This window comes from Ambystoma mexicanum, chromosome 4q (assembly GCF_040938575.1).
Source record: "Ambystoma mexicanum isolate Mex_15411 chromosome 4q, UKY_AmexF1_1, whole genome shotgun sequence".
In the NCBI taxonomy this organism is placed as follows: domain Eukaryota; kingdom Metazoa; phylum Chordata; class Amphibia; order Caudata; family Ambystomatidae; genus Ambystoma; species Ambystoma mexicanum.
The window spans coordinates 434,621,291-434,639,909 of NC_090928.1; the positions used below are offsets into that span (position 1 = coordinate 434,621,291).

General features: G+C 36.7%; 3 non-coding genes across 3 annotated transcripts; all 3 read left to right on the plus strand.

Moving 5' to 3' along the window:
• The first annotated feature begins 81 nt into the window (after positions 1-81).
• TRNAC-ACA (transfer RNA cysteine (anticodon ACA)) lies at positions 82-153 on the plus strand. Its single transcript has one exon. It is a non-coding gene; the product is annotated as a tRNA-Cys (tRNA).
• A 5,606-nt stretch (positions 154-5,759) lies between these two features.
• Positions 5,760-5,831, plus strand: TRNAC-ACA (transfer RNA cysteine (anticodon ACA)). Its single transcript has one exon. It is a non-coding gene; the product is annotated as a tRNA-Cys (tRNA).
• Positions 5,832-16,712: 10,881 nt separating this feature from the next.
• TRNAC-GCA (transfer RNA cysteine (anticodon GCA)) lies at positions 16,713-16,784 on the plus strand. The gene has a single exon. It is a non-coding gene; the product is annotated as a tRNA-Cys (tRNA).
• Positions 16,785-18,619: the final 1,835 nt, after the last annotated feature.

Genomic DNA, 18,619 nt, shown 5'->3' on the forward strand with positions numbered 1-18,619 from the left:
ATGCATTGCTTTGATGGTGATTGCATGTTGCTTCCACTTTTTACATATTACTGAATAAATAAAGGTGAACATTTCAGAAATGGGGGTATAGCTCAGTGGTAGAGCATTTCACTACAGATCAAAAGGTCCCTAGTTCAAATCTGGGTGCCCCCTTGTCCAACTGTTTTACCTGTAGAAATATTTTTTTAATTAAATAAATTGAAGTAAACATTTACAATCTTAGCATTTTATGTAATGAGCAACACATTTCTACATTTGAAATACTCCTGATCATCACCTGAAACATAGGGTAAACACCATTAAGCTGTTCAGGGTTTCTTCATATGATACAAGCTGTGTTTTACATTCACCCAAGTTCTACTGGTGATATGATTAGTTTGAAATAGTCCATTGGAAGCTCATATGAATGTTATAAAACTGTGGTGGAAACCAATAATATGCCCTTAATGAAATGTATTAATTTGTACAGCTGACCAGAAGTGCACTGATGTCATTAGTTCTACAAGTTCCATAGAGTCACCCACTCTATCACCTTTTTAAAAAAGGGCAGTTTTCAACATTGAAGGGTTTATGTCAGTGGTAGAGAGTAGGAGTGTAGTTCAAGAAGTCCCTGTTTCATAACCATATACCCTCTTCAATAGATCCTGTTAAAATGTTTTTCAACCCAATGCACTGTAAGAAACAATAGGATATATCATCATTTCATATACAAAACAATGAACAATTGGGTTTAACTATGCTCTTAGCACAAAATCAACAAAGTGTAGTAGAGAAGCAGTTACATTTTGCAGAATTTGTGCATATGACAAAAGATTTTTTTTCCATGTTCCAAGATCTACATGTGATACGAAATGTTTGAATTCTTGCAATGGAAACCTCACTGTATTTTACCAAGGCAGATAAAGGATATCCTTCGCACCCCTTATACTTATAAGCAGGGTTTAGTGGCTGAGCATGCATTGCTTTGATGGTGATTGCATGTTGCTTCCACTTTGTACATATTACTGATTAAATAAAGGTGAACATTTCAGAAATGGGGTATAGCTCAGGGGTAGATCATTTCACTACAGATCAAAAGGTCCTAAGTTCAAATCTGGGTGCCCCCTTGTCCAACTGTTTTACTTGTAGAAATATTTTTTTAATTAAATAAATTGAAGTAAACATTTACAATCTTAGCATTTTATGTAATGAGCAACATATTTCTACATTTGAAATACTCCTGATCGTCACCTGAAACATAGGGTAAACACCGTTAGGCTGTTTAGGTTTTCTTCATATGGTACAAGCTGTGTTTTACATTCACCCAAGTTCTACTGGTGATATGATTTGTTTGAAATAGTCCATTGGAAGCTCATATGAATGCTATAAAACTGTGGTGGAAACCAATAATATGCCCACAATGAAATGTATTAATTTGTACAGCTGACCAGAAGTGCACTGATGTCATTAGTTCTACAAGTACCATACAGTCACCCACCCACTCTATCACCTTTTTAAAAAAAGGGCAGTTTTCAGCATTCAAGGGTTTATGTCAGTGGTACAGCGTAGGAGTGCTTTTCAAGAAGTTCCTGTTTCATAACCATATACCCTCTTCGATAGATCCTGTTAAAATGTATTTTTTAACCCAATGCACTGTAAGAAACAATAAAATATATCATCATTTCATATACAAAACTATGAACAATTGGGTTTAACTATGCTCTTAGCACAAAATCAACAAACTGCTGTAGAGAAGCAGTTACATTTTGCAGAATTTGTGCATTTGGCAAAAGATTTTTTTTCCATGTTCCAAGAGCTACATGTGATACGAAATGTATGAATTCTTGCAATGGAAACCTCACTGTATTTTACCAAGGCAGATAAAGGACATCCTTAGCACCCCATATACTTATAAGGAGGGTTTGGTGGCTGAAAATGCATTGCTTTGATGGTGATTGCATGTTGCTGACACTTTGTACATATTACTGAATTAATAAAGGTGAGCTTTTCAGAACTGGGGGTATAGCTCAGTGGTAGAGCATTTGGCTGCAGATCAAGAAGTCCCTAGTTCAAATCTGGGTGCCCCCTTGTCCAACTGTTTCACCTGTAGAAATATTGTTTTAATTAAATACATTTTAGAAAACATTTACAATCTTAGCATTTTATGTAATGAACAACACATTTCTACATTTGAAAAACTCCCGATCATCTCCTGAAACGTAGGGTAAACACCATGAAACTGTTTAGGATTTCTTCGTATGATACAAGCTGTGTTTTACATTCACCCAAGTTCTACTGGTGATATTATCAGTTTGAAATAGTCCATTGGAAGCTCATATGAATGTTATAAAACTGTGGTGGAAACCAATAATATGCCTTTAATGAAATGTATTAATTTGTCTAGATGACCAGAAGTGCACTGATGTCATTAGTTCTACAAGTTCCATACAGACACCCACTCTATCACCTTTTTAAAAAAGGGCAGTTTTCAGCATTCAAGGGTTTATGTCAGTGGTAGAGCGTAGGAGTGCTTTTCAAGAAGTTCCTGTTTCATGACCATATACCCTCTTCAATAGATCCTGTTAAAATGTATTTCTTAACCCAATGCACTGTAAGAAACAATAAAATATATCATCATTTCATGTATAAAACTATGAACATGTGGGTTTAACTATGCTCTTAGCACAAAATCAACAAACTGCTGTAGAGAAGCAGTTACATTTTGCAGAATTTGTGCATTTGGCAAAAGATTTTTTTTCCATGTTCCAAGAGCTACATGTGATACGAAATGTATGAATTCTTGCAATGGAAACCTCACTGTATTTTACCAAGGCAGATAAAGGACATCCTTAGCACCCCATATACTTATAAGGAGGGTTTGGTGGCTGAAAATGCATTGCTTTGATGGTGATTGCATGTTGCTTGCACTTTGTACATATTACTGAATTAATAAAGGTGAACTTTTCAGAACTGGGAGTATAGCTCAGTGGTAGAGCATTTGGCTGCAGATCAAGAGGTCCCTAGTTCAAATCTGGTTGCCCCCTTGTCCAACTGTTTCACCTGTAGAAATATTGTTTTAATTAAATAAATTTTAGAAAACATTTACAATCTTAGCATTTTATGTAATGAGCAACACATTTCTACATTTGAAAAACTCCCGATCATCTCCTGAAACGTAGGGTAAACACCATGAAACTGTTTAGGATTTCTTCGTATGATACAAGCTGTGTTTTACATTCACCCAAGTTCTACTGGTGATATTATCAGTTTGAAATAGTCCATTGGAAGCTCATATGAATGCTATAAAACTGTGGTGGAAACCAATAATATGCCCTTAAGGAAATGTATTCATTTGTCTAGATGACCAGAAGTGCACTGATGTCATTAGTTCTACAAGTTCCATACAGACACCCACTCTATCACCTTTTTAAAAAAGGGCAGTTTTCAGCATTCAAGGGTTTATGTCAGTGGTAGAGCGTAGGAGTGCTTTTCAAGAAGTTCCTGTTTCATGACCATATACCCTCTTCAATAGATCCTGTTAAAATGTATTTTTTAACCCAATGCACTGTAAGAAACAATAAGATATATCATAATTTCATATACAAAACAATGAACAATTGGGTTTAACTATGCTCTTGGCACAAAATCAACAAACTGCAGTAGAGAAGCAGTTACATTTTGCAGAATTTGTGCATTTGACAAAAGTTTTTTTTCCATGTTCCAAGATCTACATGTGATACGAAATGTATGAATTCTTGCAATGGAAACCTCACTGTATTTTACCAAGGCAGATAAAAGATATCCTTCGCACCCCTTATACTTATAAGCAGGGTTTAGTGGCTGAGCATGCATTGCTTTGATGGTGATTGCATGTTGCTTCCACTTTGTACATATTACTGAATAAATAAAGGTGAACATTTCAGAAATGGGGTATAGCTCAGGGGTAGATCATTTCACTTCAGATCAAAAGGTCCCTAGTTCAAATCTGGGTGCCCCCTTGTCCAACTGTTTTACTTGTAGAAATATTTTTTTAATTAAATAAATTGAAGTAAACATTTACAATCTTAGCATTTTATGTAATGAGCAACATATTTCTACATTTGAAATACTCCTGATCATCACCTGAAACATAGGGTAAACACCATTAAGCTGTTTAGGATTTCTTCATATGGTACAAGCTGTGTTTTACATTCACCCAAGTTCTACTGGTGATATGATTTGTTTGAAATAGTCCAATGGAAGCTCATATGAATGCTATAAAACTGTGGTTGAAACCAATAATATGCCCACAATGAAATGTATTAATTTGTACAGCTGACCAGAAGTGCACTGATGTCATTAGTTCTACAAGTTCCATACAGTCACCCACCCACTCTATCACCTTTTTAAAAAAGGGCAGTTTTCAGCATTCAAGGGTTTATGTCAGTGGTACAGCGTAGGAGTGCTTTTCAAGAAGTTCCTGTTTCATAACCATATACCCTCTTCGATAGATCATGTTAAAATGTATTTTTTAACCCAATGCACTGTAAGAAACAATAAAATATATCATCATTTCATATACAAAACTATGAACAATTGGGTTTAACTATGCTCTTAGCACAAAATCTACAAACTGCTGTAGAGAAGCAGTTACATTTTGCAGAATTTGTGCATTTGGCAAAAGATTTTTTTTCCATGTTCCAAGAGCTACATGTGATACGAAATGTATGAATTCTTGCAATGGAAACCTCACTGTATTTTACCAAGGCAGATAAAGGACATCCTTAGCACCCCATATACTTATAAGGAGGGTTTGGAGGCTGAAAATGCATTGCTTTGATGGTGATTGCATGTTGCTTGCACTTTGTACATATTACTGAATTAATAAACGAGAACTTTTCTGAACTGGGGGTATAGCTCAGTGGTAGAGCATTTGGCTGCAGATCAAGAAGTCCCTAATTCAAATCTGGGTGCCCCCTTGTCCAACTGTTTCACCTGTAGAAATATTGTTTTAATTAAATACATTTTAGAAAACATTTACAATCTTAGCATTTTATGTAATGAGCAACACATTTGTACATTTGAAATACTCCTGATCATCACCTGAAACATAGGGTAAACACCATTAAGCTGTTTAGGATTTATTCATATGGTACAAGCTGTGTTTTACATTCACCCAAGTTCTACTGGTGATATGATTTGTTTGAAATAGTCCATTGGAAGCTCATATGAATGCTATAAAACTGTGGTGGAAACCAATAATATGCCCACAATGAAATGTATTAATTTGTACAGCTGACCAGAAGTGCACTGATGTCATTAGTTCTACAAGTTCCATACAGTCACCCACCCACTCTATCACCTTTTTAAAAAAGGGCAGTTTTCAGCATTCAAGGGTTTATGTCAGTGGTACAGCGTAGGAGTGCTTTTCAAGAAGTTCCTGTTTCATAACCATATACCCTCTTCGATAGATCCTGTTAAAATGTATTTTTTAACCCAATGCACTGTAAGAAACAATAAAATATATCATCATTTCATATACAAAACTATGAACAATTGGGTTTAACTATGGTCTTAGCACAAAATCAACAAACTGCAGTAGAGAAGCAGTTACATTTTGCAGAATTTGTGCATTTGGAAACCTCACTGTATTTTACCATGGCAGATAAAGGACATCCTTAGCACTCCATATACTTATAAGGAGGGTTTGGTGGCTGAAAATGCATTGCTTTGATGGTGATCGCATGTTGCTTGCACTTTGTACATATTACTGAATTGATAAAGGTGAACTTTTCAGAAATGGGGGTATAGCTCAGTGGTAGAGCATTTGACTACAAATCTAGAGGTCCCTAATTCAAATCTGGTTGCCCCCTTGTCCAACTGTTTCACCTGTAGAAATATTGTTTTAATTAAATAAATTTTAGAAAACATTTACAATCTTAGCATTTTATGTAATGAGCAACACATTTCTACATTTGAAATACTCCTGATCATCTCCTGAAACATAGGGTAAACACCATGAAACTGTTTAGGATTTCTTAGTATGATACAAGCTGTGTTTTACATTCACCCAAGTTCTACTGGTGATATTATCAGTTTGAAATAGTCCATTGGAAGCTCATATGAATGTTATAAAACTGTGGTGGAAACCAATAATATGCCCTTAATGAAATGTATTAATTTGTACAGCTGACCAGAAGTGCACTGATGTCATTAGTTCTACAAGTTCCATACAGTCACCCACTCTATCACCTTTTTAAAAAAGGGCAGTTTTCAGCATTCAAGGGTTTAACTCAGTGGTAGAGCGTAGGAATGCAGTTCAAGAACTCCCTGTTTCATAACCATATACCCTCTTCAATAGATCCTGTTAAAATGTTTTTCAACCCAATGCACTGTAAGAAACAATAGGATATATCATCATTTCATATACAAAACAATGAACAATTGGGTTTAACTATGCTCTTAGCACAAAATCAACAAACTGCAGTAGAGAAGCAGTTACATTTTGCAGAATTTGTGCATTTGACAAAAGATTTTTTTTCCATGTTCCAAGATCTACATGTGATACGAAATGTATGAATTCTTGCAATGGAAACTTCACTGTATTTTACCAAGTCAGATAAAGGACATCCTTCGCACCCCTTATACTTATAAGGAGGGTTTTGGTGGCTGAACATGCATTGCTTTGATGGTGATTGCATGTTGCTTCCACTTTGTACATATTACTGAATAAATAAAGGTGACAATTTCAGAAATGGGGTTATAGCTCAGAGGTAGAGCATTTCACTGCAGATCAAAAGGTCCCTAGTTCAAATCTGGGTGCCCCCTTGTCCAACTGTTTAACCTGTAGAAATATTTTTTTAATTAAATAAATTGAAGTAAACATTTACAATCTTAGCATTTTATGTAATGAGCAACACATTTCTACATTTGAAATACTCCTGATCATCACCTGAAACATAGGGTAAACACCATTAAGCTGTTTAGGATTTCTTCATATGATACAAGCTGTGTTTTAGATTCACCCAAGTTCTACTGGTGATATGATTAGTTTGAAATAGTCCATTGGAAGCTCATATGAATGTTATAAAACTGTGGTGGAAACCAATAATATGCCCTTAATGAAATGTATTAATTTGTACAGCTGACCAGAAGTTCACTGATGTCATTAGTTCTACAAGTTCCATACAGTCACCCACTCTATCCTTTTTATAAAAGGACAGTTTTCAGCATTCAAGGGTTTAACTCAGTGATAGAGCGTAGGAGTGCAGTTCAAGAAGTCCCTGTTTCATAACCATATACCCTCGTCAATAGATCCTGTTAAAATGTTTTTCAACCCAATGCACTGTAAGAAACAATAGGATATATCATCATTTCATATACAAAACAATGAACAATTGGGTTTAACTATGTTCTTAGCACAAAATCAACAAACTGCAGTAGAGAAGCAGTTACATTTTGCAGAATTTGTGCATTTGACATAAGATTTTTTTTCCATGTTCCAAGATCTACATGTGATTCGCAATGTATGAATTCTTGCAATGGAAACCTCACTGTATTTTACCAAGGCAGATAAAGGACATCCTTCGCACCCCATATACTTATAAGGAGGGTTTGGTGGCTGAAAATGCATTGCTTTGATGGTGATTGCATGTTGCTTGCGCTTTGTGCATATTACTGAATTAATAAAGGTGAACTTTTCAGAGCTTTGGGTATAGCTCAGTGGTAGAGCATTTGACTGCAAATCAAGAGGTCCCTAGTTCAAATCTGGTTGCCCCCTTGTCCAACTGTTTCACCTGTAGAAATATTGTTTAATTAAATAAATTTTAGAAAACATTTACAATCTTAGCATTTTATGTAATGAGCAACACATTTCTACATTTGAAATACTCCTGATCATCTCCTGAAACATAGGGTAAACACCATGAAACTGTTTAGGATTTCTTAGTATGATACAAGCTGTGTTTTACATTCACCCAAGTTCTACTGGTGATATTATCAGTTTGAAATAGTCCATTGGAAGCTCATATGAATGTTATAAAACTGTGGTGGAAACCAATAATATGCCCTTAATGAAATGTATTAATTTGTACAGCTGACCAGAAGTGCACTGATGTCATTAGTTCTACAAGTTCCATACAGTCACCCACTCTATCACCTTTTTAAAAAAGGGCAGTTTTCAGCATTCAAGGGTTTAACTCAGTGGTAGAGCGTAGGAATGCAGTTCAAGAACTCCCTGTTTCATAACCATATACCCTCTTCAATAGATCCTGTTAAAATGTTTTTCAACCCAATGCACTGTAAGAAACAATAGGATATATCATCATTTCATATACAAAACAATGAACAATTGGGTTTAACTATGCTCTTAGCACAAAATCAACAAACTGCAGTAGAGAAGCAGTTACATTTTGCAGAATTTGTGCATTTGACAAAAGATTTTTTTTCCATGTTCCAAGATCTACATGTGATACGAAATGTATGAATTCTTGCAATGGAAACTTCACTGTATTTTACCAAGTCAGATAAAGGACATCCTTCGCACCCCTTATACTTATAAGGAGGGTTTTGGTGGCTGAACATGCATTGCTTTGATGGTGATTGCATGTTGCTTCCACTTTGTACATATTACTGAATAAATAAAGGTGAAAATTTCAGAAATGGGGTTATAGCTCAGAGGTAGAGCATTTCACTGCAGATCAAAAGGTCCCTAGTTCAAATCTGGGTGCCCCCTTGTCCAACTGTTTAACCTGTAGAAATATTTTTTTAATTAAATAAATTGAAGTAAACATTTACAATCTTAGCATTTTATGTAATGAGCAACACATTTCTACATTTGAAATACTCCTGATCATCACCTGAAACATAGGGTAAACACCATTAAGCTGTTTAGGATTTCTTCATATGATACAAGCTGTGTTTTAGATTCACCCAAGTTCTACTGGTGATATGATTAGTTTGAAATAGTCCATTGGAAGCTCATATGAATGTTATAAAACTGTGGTGGAAACCAATAATATGCCCTTAATGAAATGTATTAATTTGTACAGCTGACCAGAAGTTCACTGATGTCATTAGTTCTACAAGTTCCATACAGTCACCCACTCTATCCTTTTTATAAAAGGACAGTTTTCAGCATTCAAGGGTTTAACTCAGTGATAGAGCGTAGGAGTGCAGTTCAAGAAGTCCCTGTTTCATAACCATATACCCTCGTCAATAGATCCTGTTAAAATGTTTTTCAACCCAATGCACTGTAAGAAACAATAGGATATATCATCATTTCATATACAAAACAATGAACAATTGGGTTTAACTATGCTCTTAGCACAAAATCAACAAACTGCAGTAGAGAAGCAGTTACATTTTGCAGAATTTGTGCATTTGACATAAGATTTTTTTTCCATGTTCCAAGATCTACATGTGATTCGCAATGTATGAATTCTTGCAATGGAAACCTCACTGTATTTTACCAAGGCAGATAAAGGACATCCTTCGCACCCCATATACTTATAAGGAGGGTTTGGTGGCTGAAAATGCATTGCTTTGATGGTGATTGCATGTTGCTTGCGCTTTGTGCATATTACTGAATTAATAAAGGTGAACTTTTCAGAGCTTTGGGTATAGCTCAGTGGTAGAGCATTTGACTGCAAATCAAGAGGTCCCTAGTTCAAATCTGGTTGCCCCCTTGTCCAACTGTTTCACCTGTAGAAATATTGTTTAATTAAATAAATTTTAGAAAACATTTACAATCTTAGCATTTTATGTAATGAGCAACACATTTCTACATTTGAAATACTCCTGATCATCTCCTGAAACATAGGGTAAACACCATGAAACTGTTTAGGATTTCTTAGTATGATACAAGCTGTGTTTTACATTCACCCAAGTTCTACTGGTGATATTATCAGTTTGAAATAGTCCATTGGAAGCTCATATGAATGTTATAAAACTGTGGTGGAAACCAATAATATGCCCTTAATGAAATGTATTAATTTGTACAGCTGACCAGAAGTGCACTGATGTCATTAGTTCTACAAGTTCCATACAGTCACCCACTCTATCACCTTTTTAAAAAAGGGCAGTTTTCAGCATTCAAGGGTTTAACTCAGTGGTAGAGCGTAGGAATGCAGTTCAAGAAGTCCCTGTTTCATAACCATATACCCTCTTCAATAGATCCTGTTAAAATGTTTTTCAACCCAATGCACTGTAAGAAACAATAGGATATATCATCATTTCATATACAAAACAATGAACAATTGGGTTTAACTATGCTCTTAGCACAAAATCAACAAACTGCAGTAGAGAAGCAGTTACATTTTGCAGAATTTGTGCATTTGACATAAGATTTTTTTTCCATGTTCCAAGATCTACATGTGATTCGCAATGTATGAATTCTTGCAATGGAAACCTCACTGTATTTTACCAAGGCAGATAAAGGACATCCTTCGCACCCCATATACTTATAAGGAGGGTTTGGTGGCTGAAAATGCATAGCTTTGATGGTGATTGCATGTTGCTTGCGCTTTGTGCATATTACTGAATTAATAAAGGAGAACTTTTCAGAGCTTGGGTATAGCTCAGTGGTAGAGCAATTGACTGCAGATCAAGAGGTCCATAGTTCAAGTCTGGGTGCCCCTTTGTTCAACTGATTTACCTGTAAAATATGTTTTTAATTAAATAAATTGAAGAAAACATTTACAATCTTAGCATTTTATGTAATGAGCAACACATTTCTACATTAGAAATACTCCTGATCATCTCCTGAAACATAGGGTAAACACCATGAAACTGTTTAGGATTTCTTCATATGATACAGGCTGTGTTTTACATTCACCCAAGTTCTACTGGTGATATTATCAGTTTGAAATAGTCCATTGGAAGCTCATATGAATGTTATAAAACTGTGGTGGAAACCAATAATATGCCCTTAATGAAATGTATTAATTTGTACAGCTGACTAGAAGTGCACTGATGTCATTAGTTCTACAAGATCCATACAGTAACCCACTCTATCACCTTTTTAAAAAAGGGCAGTTTTCAGCATTCAAGGGTTTATGTCAGTGGTAGAGCGTACGAGTGCTTTTCAAGAAGTTCCAGTTTCATGACCATATACCCTCTTCAATAGATCCTGTTAAAATGTATTTTTTTAACCCAATGCACTGTAAGAAACAATAGGATATATCATCATTTCATATAAAAAACAATGAACAATTGGGTTTAACTATGCTCTTAGCACAAAATCAACAAACTGCAGTAGAGAAGCAGTTACGTTTTGCAGAATTTGTGCATTTGACAAAAGTTTTTTTTCCATGTTCCAAGATCTACATGTGATACGAAATGTATGTATTCTTGCTATGGAAACCTCACTGTATTTTACCAAGGCAGATAAAGGACATCTTTTGTACCCCTTATACTTATAAGGAGGGTTTGGTGGCTGAAAATGCATTGCTTTGATGGTGATTGCATGTTGCTTCCACTTTGTACATATTACTGAATAAATATAGGTGAAAATTTCAGAAATTGGGTTAGTGCTCAGGGGTAGAGCATGTCACTGCAAATCAAGAGGTCCCTAGTTCAAATCTGGGTGTCCCCTTGTCCAACTGTTATACCTGTAGAAATATTTTTTTAATTAAATACATTGAAGTAAACATTTACAATCTTAGCATTTTATGTAATGAGCAACACATTTCTACATTTGAAATACTCCTGATCATCACCTGAAACATAGGGTAAACACTATTAAGCTGTTTAGGATTTCTTCATATGATACAAGCTGTGTTTTACATTCACCCAAGTTCTACTGGTGATATGATCAGTTTGAAATAGTCCATTGGAAGCTCATATGAATGTTATAAAACTGTGGTGGAAACCAATAATATGCTCTTAATGAAATGTATTAATTTGTACAGCTGACCAGAAGTGCACTGATGTCATTAGTTCTACAAGTTCCATACAGTCACCCACTCTATCACCTTTTTAAAAAAGGGCAGTTTTCAGCATTCAAGGGTTTAACTCAGTGGTAGAGCGTAGGAGTGCAGTTCAAGAAGTCCCTGTTTCATAACCATATACCCTCTTCAATAGATCCTGTTAAAATGTTTTTCAACCCAATGCACTGTAAGAAACAATGAGATATATCATCATTTCATATACAAAACAATGAACAATTGGGTTTAACTATGCTGTTAGCACAAAATCAACAAACTGCAGTAGAGAAGCAGTTACGTTTTGCAGAATTTGTGCATTTGACAAAAGTTTTTTTTCCATGTTCCAAGATCTACATGTGATACGAAATGTATGAATTCTTGCAATGGAAACCTCACTGTATTTTACCAAGGCAGATAAAGGACATCTTGTGTACCCCTTATAGTTATGAGGAGGGTTTGGTGGCTGAAAATGCATTGCTTTGATGGTGATTGCATGTTGCTTCCACTTTGTACATATTACTGAATTAAAATAGATGGGGGTATAGCTCCGTGGTAGAGCGTTTGGCTGCAGATCAAGAGGTCCCTAGTTCAAATCTGGGTGCCCCCTTGTCCACTTGTTTTACCTGTAGAAATATTTTTTTAATTAAATAAATTGAAGAACACATTTACAATCTTAGCATTTTATGTAATGAGCAACACATTTCTACATTTGAAATACTCCTGATCGTCACCTGAAACATAGGGTAAACACCATTAAGCTGTTTCGGATTTCTTCGTATGATACAAGCTGTGTATTATGAAGTGGGAGAATGGGAGAAAAGACTCCCCCCAGTCTCCTCGCGCCCCTGACCTAGAGGATCGTGACCCAGACACCCGCCACGAGATGAATTTGCCTATCTACCAGACGACCAAATACCCTGGTACAGGAACATACGGATGTGCCCATCAGCCTGCCCACCAGCCTGCCCTGCTCAAGCCGACACCTGCGGCATGGATGAACTCGACTAAACCCTTCAACGGTAAATAAACACATCGTTAGAGATGCCATGACGACCTAGCCAACTGTCAGAACACTCGTGCAACCATGCACACTGGACACCCCCACACCAATCTACATGAAGAACATACTCAGTGCTATGACGTAGGTGACAGACTCACCCACTGACGCGCATCTTTATTATTTTTCACATAGGTTTTTCAAAATGCAGAAACGCAAGACGCACAAAGCACTCATCTAAATGCTTGCAGACGCTTCTCCTAACCCTTGCATTGTGATGAAAATACAACGTAGACATGGTTCTGCCTATGAAGCAATGTGATACCGCAACTTAAAGTGCCGTGCATTAAACATCCCCACCTATGCACCAGGCCCAAGTAGGCCGCAAGCAAGAGCCTCCATGAACATTGAACGAGCAAGAGTACAATTGCTGACCCTGCAGAACGCGCCCAGCGAGAACTGACAGCCAAGGGAGCGATGTTGCAACTCGCATGCCACCAGCCGACGCCAAGGTCGCACCTGCAAGCTAAGCCAGACACACAGTGGAAAGTACAACTTAAATGTGCAGAATTCTGCCTCAACCACGGTCTCTCCTCACGTGACCAAGCCAAACCTGACAGGGCGCTAGACCCAGGAGGGAGAAGTCGCCTGGGTCCCACGTTTCAGATACAGGCTGCAACAATGAAATGACCTAATGGACACCTACATCAATGGGAATGGTCTGCTCTCAGGCATATGAGCAAATCCACGCATTGTCTGCACAAACACATAGTTACATATTGTTGCAAATGACAGGTACACCGCGAGTAGGGAACAACGATGGTCCCTGGCTGGGGGGCTCCGAGTCGACCAATCAGAACATGGGGCACTCATCACTGACGCCACTAACATTAGCCAATCATTAGGGGTCTTTGTGTAACAATTTTCAAGTATCTAATAGAAGGGACAACCTAAGTATACCACCTGACTGACCCTTAACCACTAACAGCGTTCTCTATACGTATGCTATACTAACCCTACCACTCTAGCGACCAATCCAGAGTGGCGATAGGTTTTTTGCTAACTTTCCCAGGTGACGCAAGTAGCGCGTCATACTGAGGCAAAAAGGGGCCTGCGAGCCCCCCGAATTTCGAGAGTCTGGACGGACGCGTACGATCCTAGACCCATCCCTGCCGTTATTCAATAAACAGCAGTAACACCTTGCTTCTTGTGTGTGTCTCATACTCATTTTTGGGATACGCGGGAGGAGTTGGGGCCTCCCAGCCCGGAGGTCCGCGGAAGGCCCAGCCGACCCCGGGAGAAACCCCCCGACAATTACATTCACCCAGGTTCTACTGGTGATATTATCAGTTTGAAATAGCCCATTGGAAGCTCATATGAATGTTATAAAACTGTGGTGGAAACCAATAATATGCCCTTAATGAAATGTATTAATTTGAGCAGTTTTCAGCATTCAAGGGTTTATGTCAGTGGTAGAGGGTAGGAGTGCAGTTCAAGAAGTCCCTGTTTCATAACCATATAACCTCTTCAATAGATCCTGATAAAATGTTTTTCAACCCAATGCACTGTAAGAAACAATAAGATATATCATCATTTCATACAAAAAACAATGAACAATTGGGTTTAACTTTGCTCTTAGCACAAAATCAAAAAACTGCAGTAGAGAAACAGTTACGTTTTGCAGAATTTGTGCATTTGACAAAAGTTTTTTTCCATGTTCCAAGATCTACATGTGATACGAAATCTATGAATTCTTGCAATGGAAACCTCACTGTATTTTACCATGGCAGATAAAGGACATCTTTTGTACCCCTTATACTTATAAGGAGGGTTTGGTGGCGGCTGAAAATGCATTGCTTTGATGGTGATTGCATGTTGCTTCCACTTTGTACATATTACTGAATAAATTAACGTGAGCATTTCAGAACTGGGGGTATAGCTCAGTGGTAGTGCATTTGACTGCAGATCAAGAGGTCCCTAGCTCAAATCTGGGTGCCCCCTTGTCCAGCTCTTTTACCTGTAGAAATATTTTTTTAAATAAATTGAAGAAAACATTTACAATCTTAGCATTTTATGTAATGAGCAACACATTTCTACACTTGAAATACTCATGATCATCACCTGAAACATAGGGTAAACACAATGAAGCTGTTTAGGATTTCTTCATATGATACAAGCTGTGTTTTACATTCACCCAAGTTCTACTGGTGATATGATCAGTTTGAAATAGTCCATTGGAAGCTCATATGAATGTTATAAAACTGTGGTGGAAACCAATAATATGCCCTTAATGAAATGTATTAATTTGTACAGCTGACCAGAAGTGCACTGATGTCATTAGTTCTACAAGTTCCATAGAGTCACCCACTCTAACACCTTTTTCAAAAAGGGCAGTTTTCAGCATTCCAGGGTTTAACTCAGTGGTAGAGCATAGGAGTGCAGTTCAAGAAGTCCCTGTTTCATAACCATATACCCTCGTCAATAGATCCTGTTAAAATGTTTTTCAACCCAATGCACTGTAAGAAACAATAGGATATATCATCATTTCATATACAAAACAATGAACAATTGGGTTTAACTATGCTCTTAGCACAAAATCAACAAACTGCAGTAGAGAAGCAGTTACATTTTGCAGAATTTGTGCATTTGACAAAAGATTTTTTTTCCATGTTCCAAGATCTACATGTGATACGAAATGTATGAATTCTTGCAATGGAAACTTCACTGTATTTTACCAAGTCAGATAAAGGACATCCTTCGCACCCCTTATACTTATAAGGAGGGTTTTGGTGGCTGAACATGCATTGCTTTGATGGTGATTGCATGTTGCTTCCACTTTGTACATATTACTGAATAAATAAAGGTGAAATTTACAGAAATGGGGTTATAGCTCAGGGGTAGAGCGTTTCACTGCAGATCAAAAGGTCCCTAGTTCAAATCTGGGTGGCCCCTTGTCCAACTGTTTAACCTGTAGAAATATGTTTTTAATTAAATAAATTGAAGTAAACATTTACAATCTTAGCATTTTATGTAATGAGCAACACATTTCTACATTTGAAATACTCCTGATCATCACCTGAAACATAGGGTAAACACCATTAAGCTGTTTCAGATTTCTTTGTATTATACAAGTTGTGTATTACATTCACACAACTTCTACTGGTGATATTATCAGTTTGAAATAGTCCATTGGAAGCTCATATGAATGTTATAAAACTGTGGTGGAAACCAATAATATGCCCTTAATGAAATGTATTAATTTGTACAGCTGACCAGAAGTTCACTGATGTCATTAGTTTGACAAGTTCCATACAGTCACCCACTCTATCACTTTTTTAAAAAAGGGCAGTTTTCAGCATTCAAGGGTTTATGTCAGTGGTAGAGGGTAGGAGTGCAGTTCAAGAAGTCCCTGTTTCATAACCCTATACCCTCTTCAATAGATCCTGTTAAAATGTTTTTGAACCCAATGCACTGTAAGAAACAATAAGATATATCATCATTTCATATACAAAACAATGAACAATTGGGTTTAACTATGCTCTTAGCACAAAATCAACAAACTGCAGTAGAGAAGCAGTTACGTTTTGCAGAATTTGTGCATTTGACAAAAGTTTTTTTTCCATGTTCCAAGATCTACATGTGATACAACATGTATGAATTCTTGCAATGGAAACCTCACTGTATTTTACCAAGGCAGATAAAGGAAATTTTTTGTACCCCTTATACTTATAAGGAGGGTTTGGTGGCTGAAATTGCATTGCTTTGATGGTGATTGCATGTTGCTTCCACTTTTTACATATTACTGAATTAATATAGGGGAATATTTCGGAATTGGGGGTATAGCTCAGTGGTAGAGCATTTGACTGCAGATCAGGAGGTCCCTAGTTCAAACCTGGGTGCCCCCTTCTTCAACTGTTTTACCTGTAGAAATAAATTGAAGAAAACATTTACAATCTTAGCATTTTATGTAATGAGCAACACATTTCTACATGTGAAAGACTCCTGATCATCTCCTGAAACATAGGGTAAACACCATTAAGCTGTTTAGGATTTCTTCATATGATACAAGCTGTGTTTTACATTCACCCAAGTTCTACTGGTGATATTATCAGTTTGAAATAGTCCATTGAAGGCTCATATGAATGTTATAAACTGGGGTGGAAACCAATAATATGCCCTTAATGAAATGTATTAATTTGTACAGCTGACCAGAAAGTGCACTGATGTCATTAGTTCTACAAGTTCCATACAGTCACCCAATCTATCACCTTTTTTAAAAAGGGCAGTTTTCAGCATTCAAGGGTTTAACTCAGTGGTAGAGTGTAGGAGTGCAGTTCAGGAAGACCCTGTTTCATAATCATATACCCTCTTCAATAGATCCTGTTAAAATGTTTTTAACCCAATGCACTGTAAGAAACAATAAGATATATCATCATTTCATAAACAAAACAATGAACAATTGGGTTTAACTATGCTCTTAGCACAAAATCAACAAACTGCAGTAGAGAAGCAGTTACGTTTTGCAGAATTTGTGCATTTGACAAACGATTTTTTTTCCATGTTCCAAGATCTACATGTGATACGAAATGTATGAATTATTGCAATGGAAACCTCACTGTATTTTACCAAGGCAGATAAAGGACATCCTTCGCAACCCTTATACTTATAAGGAGGGTTTAGTGGCTGAATTTGCATTGCTTTGATGGTGATTGCATGTTGCTTGCACTTTGTACATATTACTGAATAAATAAAGGCGAACATTTCAGAAAGGGGGTATAGCTCAGTTGTAGAGCATTTGACTGCAGATCAAGAAGTCCCTAGTTTAAATCTGGGTGCCCTCTTCTCCAACTGTTTTACCTGTAGAAATAAATTGAAGAAAACATTTACAATCTTAGCATTTTATGTAATGAGCAACACATTTCTACATTTGAAAGACTCCTGACCATCTCCCGAAACATAGGGTAAACACCATGAAACTGTCTAGGATTTCTTCATATGATACAAGCTGTGTTTTACATTCACCCAAGTTCTACTGGTGATATTATCAGTTTGAAATAGTCCATTGGAAGCTCATATGAATGTTATAAAACTGTGGTGGAAACCAAAATTATGCCCTTAATGAAATGTATTAATTTGTACAGCTGACCAGAAGTGCACTGATGTCATTAGTTCTACAAGATCCATACAGTCACCCACTCTATCACCTTTTTAAAAAAGGGCAGTTTTCAGAATTCAAGGGTTTATGTCAGTGGTAGAGCGTACGAGTGCTTTTCAAGAAGTTCCGGTATCATGACCATATACCCTCTTCAATAGATCCTGTTAAAATGTATTTTTTTAACCCAATGCACTGTAAGAAACCATAAGATATATAATAATTTCATATACAAAACAATGAACAATTGGGTTTAACTATGCTCTTAGCACAAAATCAACAAAATGCAGTAGAGAAACAGTTACGTTTTGCAGAATTTGTGCATTGACAAAAGGTTTTTTCCAGGTTCCAAGATCTACATGTGATACGAAATGTATGAATTCTTGCAATGGAAACCTCACTGTATTTTACCAAGGCAGATAAATGACATCTTTTGTACCCCTTATACTTATAAGGAGGGTTTAGTGGCTGAAAATGCATTGCTTTGATGGTGATTGCATGTTGCTTCCACTTTGTACATATTACTGAATAAATAAAGGTGAACATTTAAGAAATTGGGTTATAACTCAGGGGTAGAGCATTTCACTG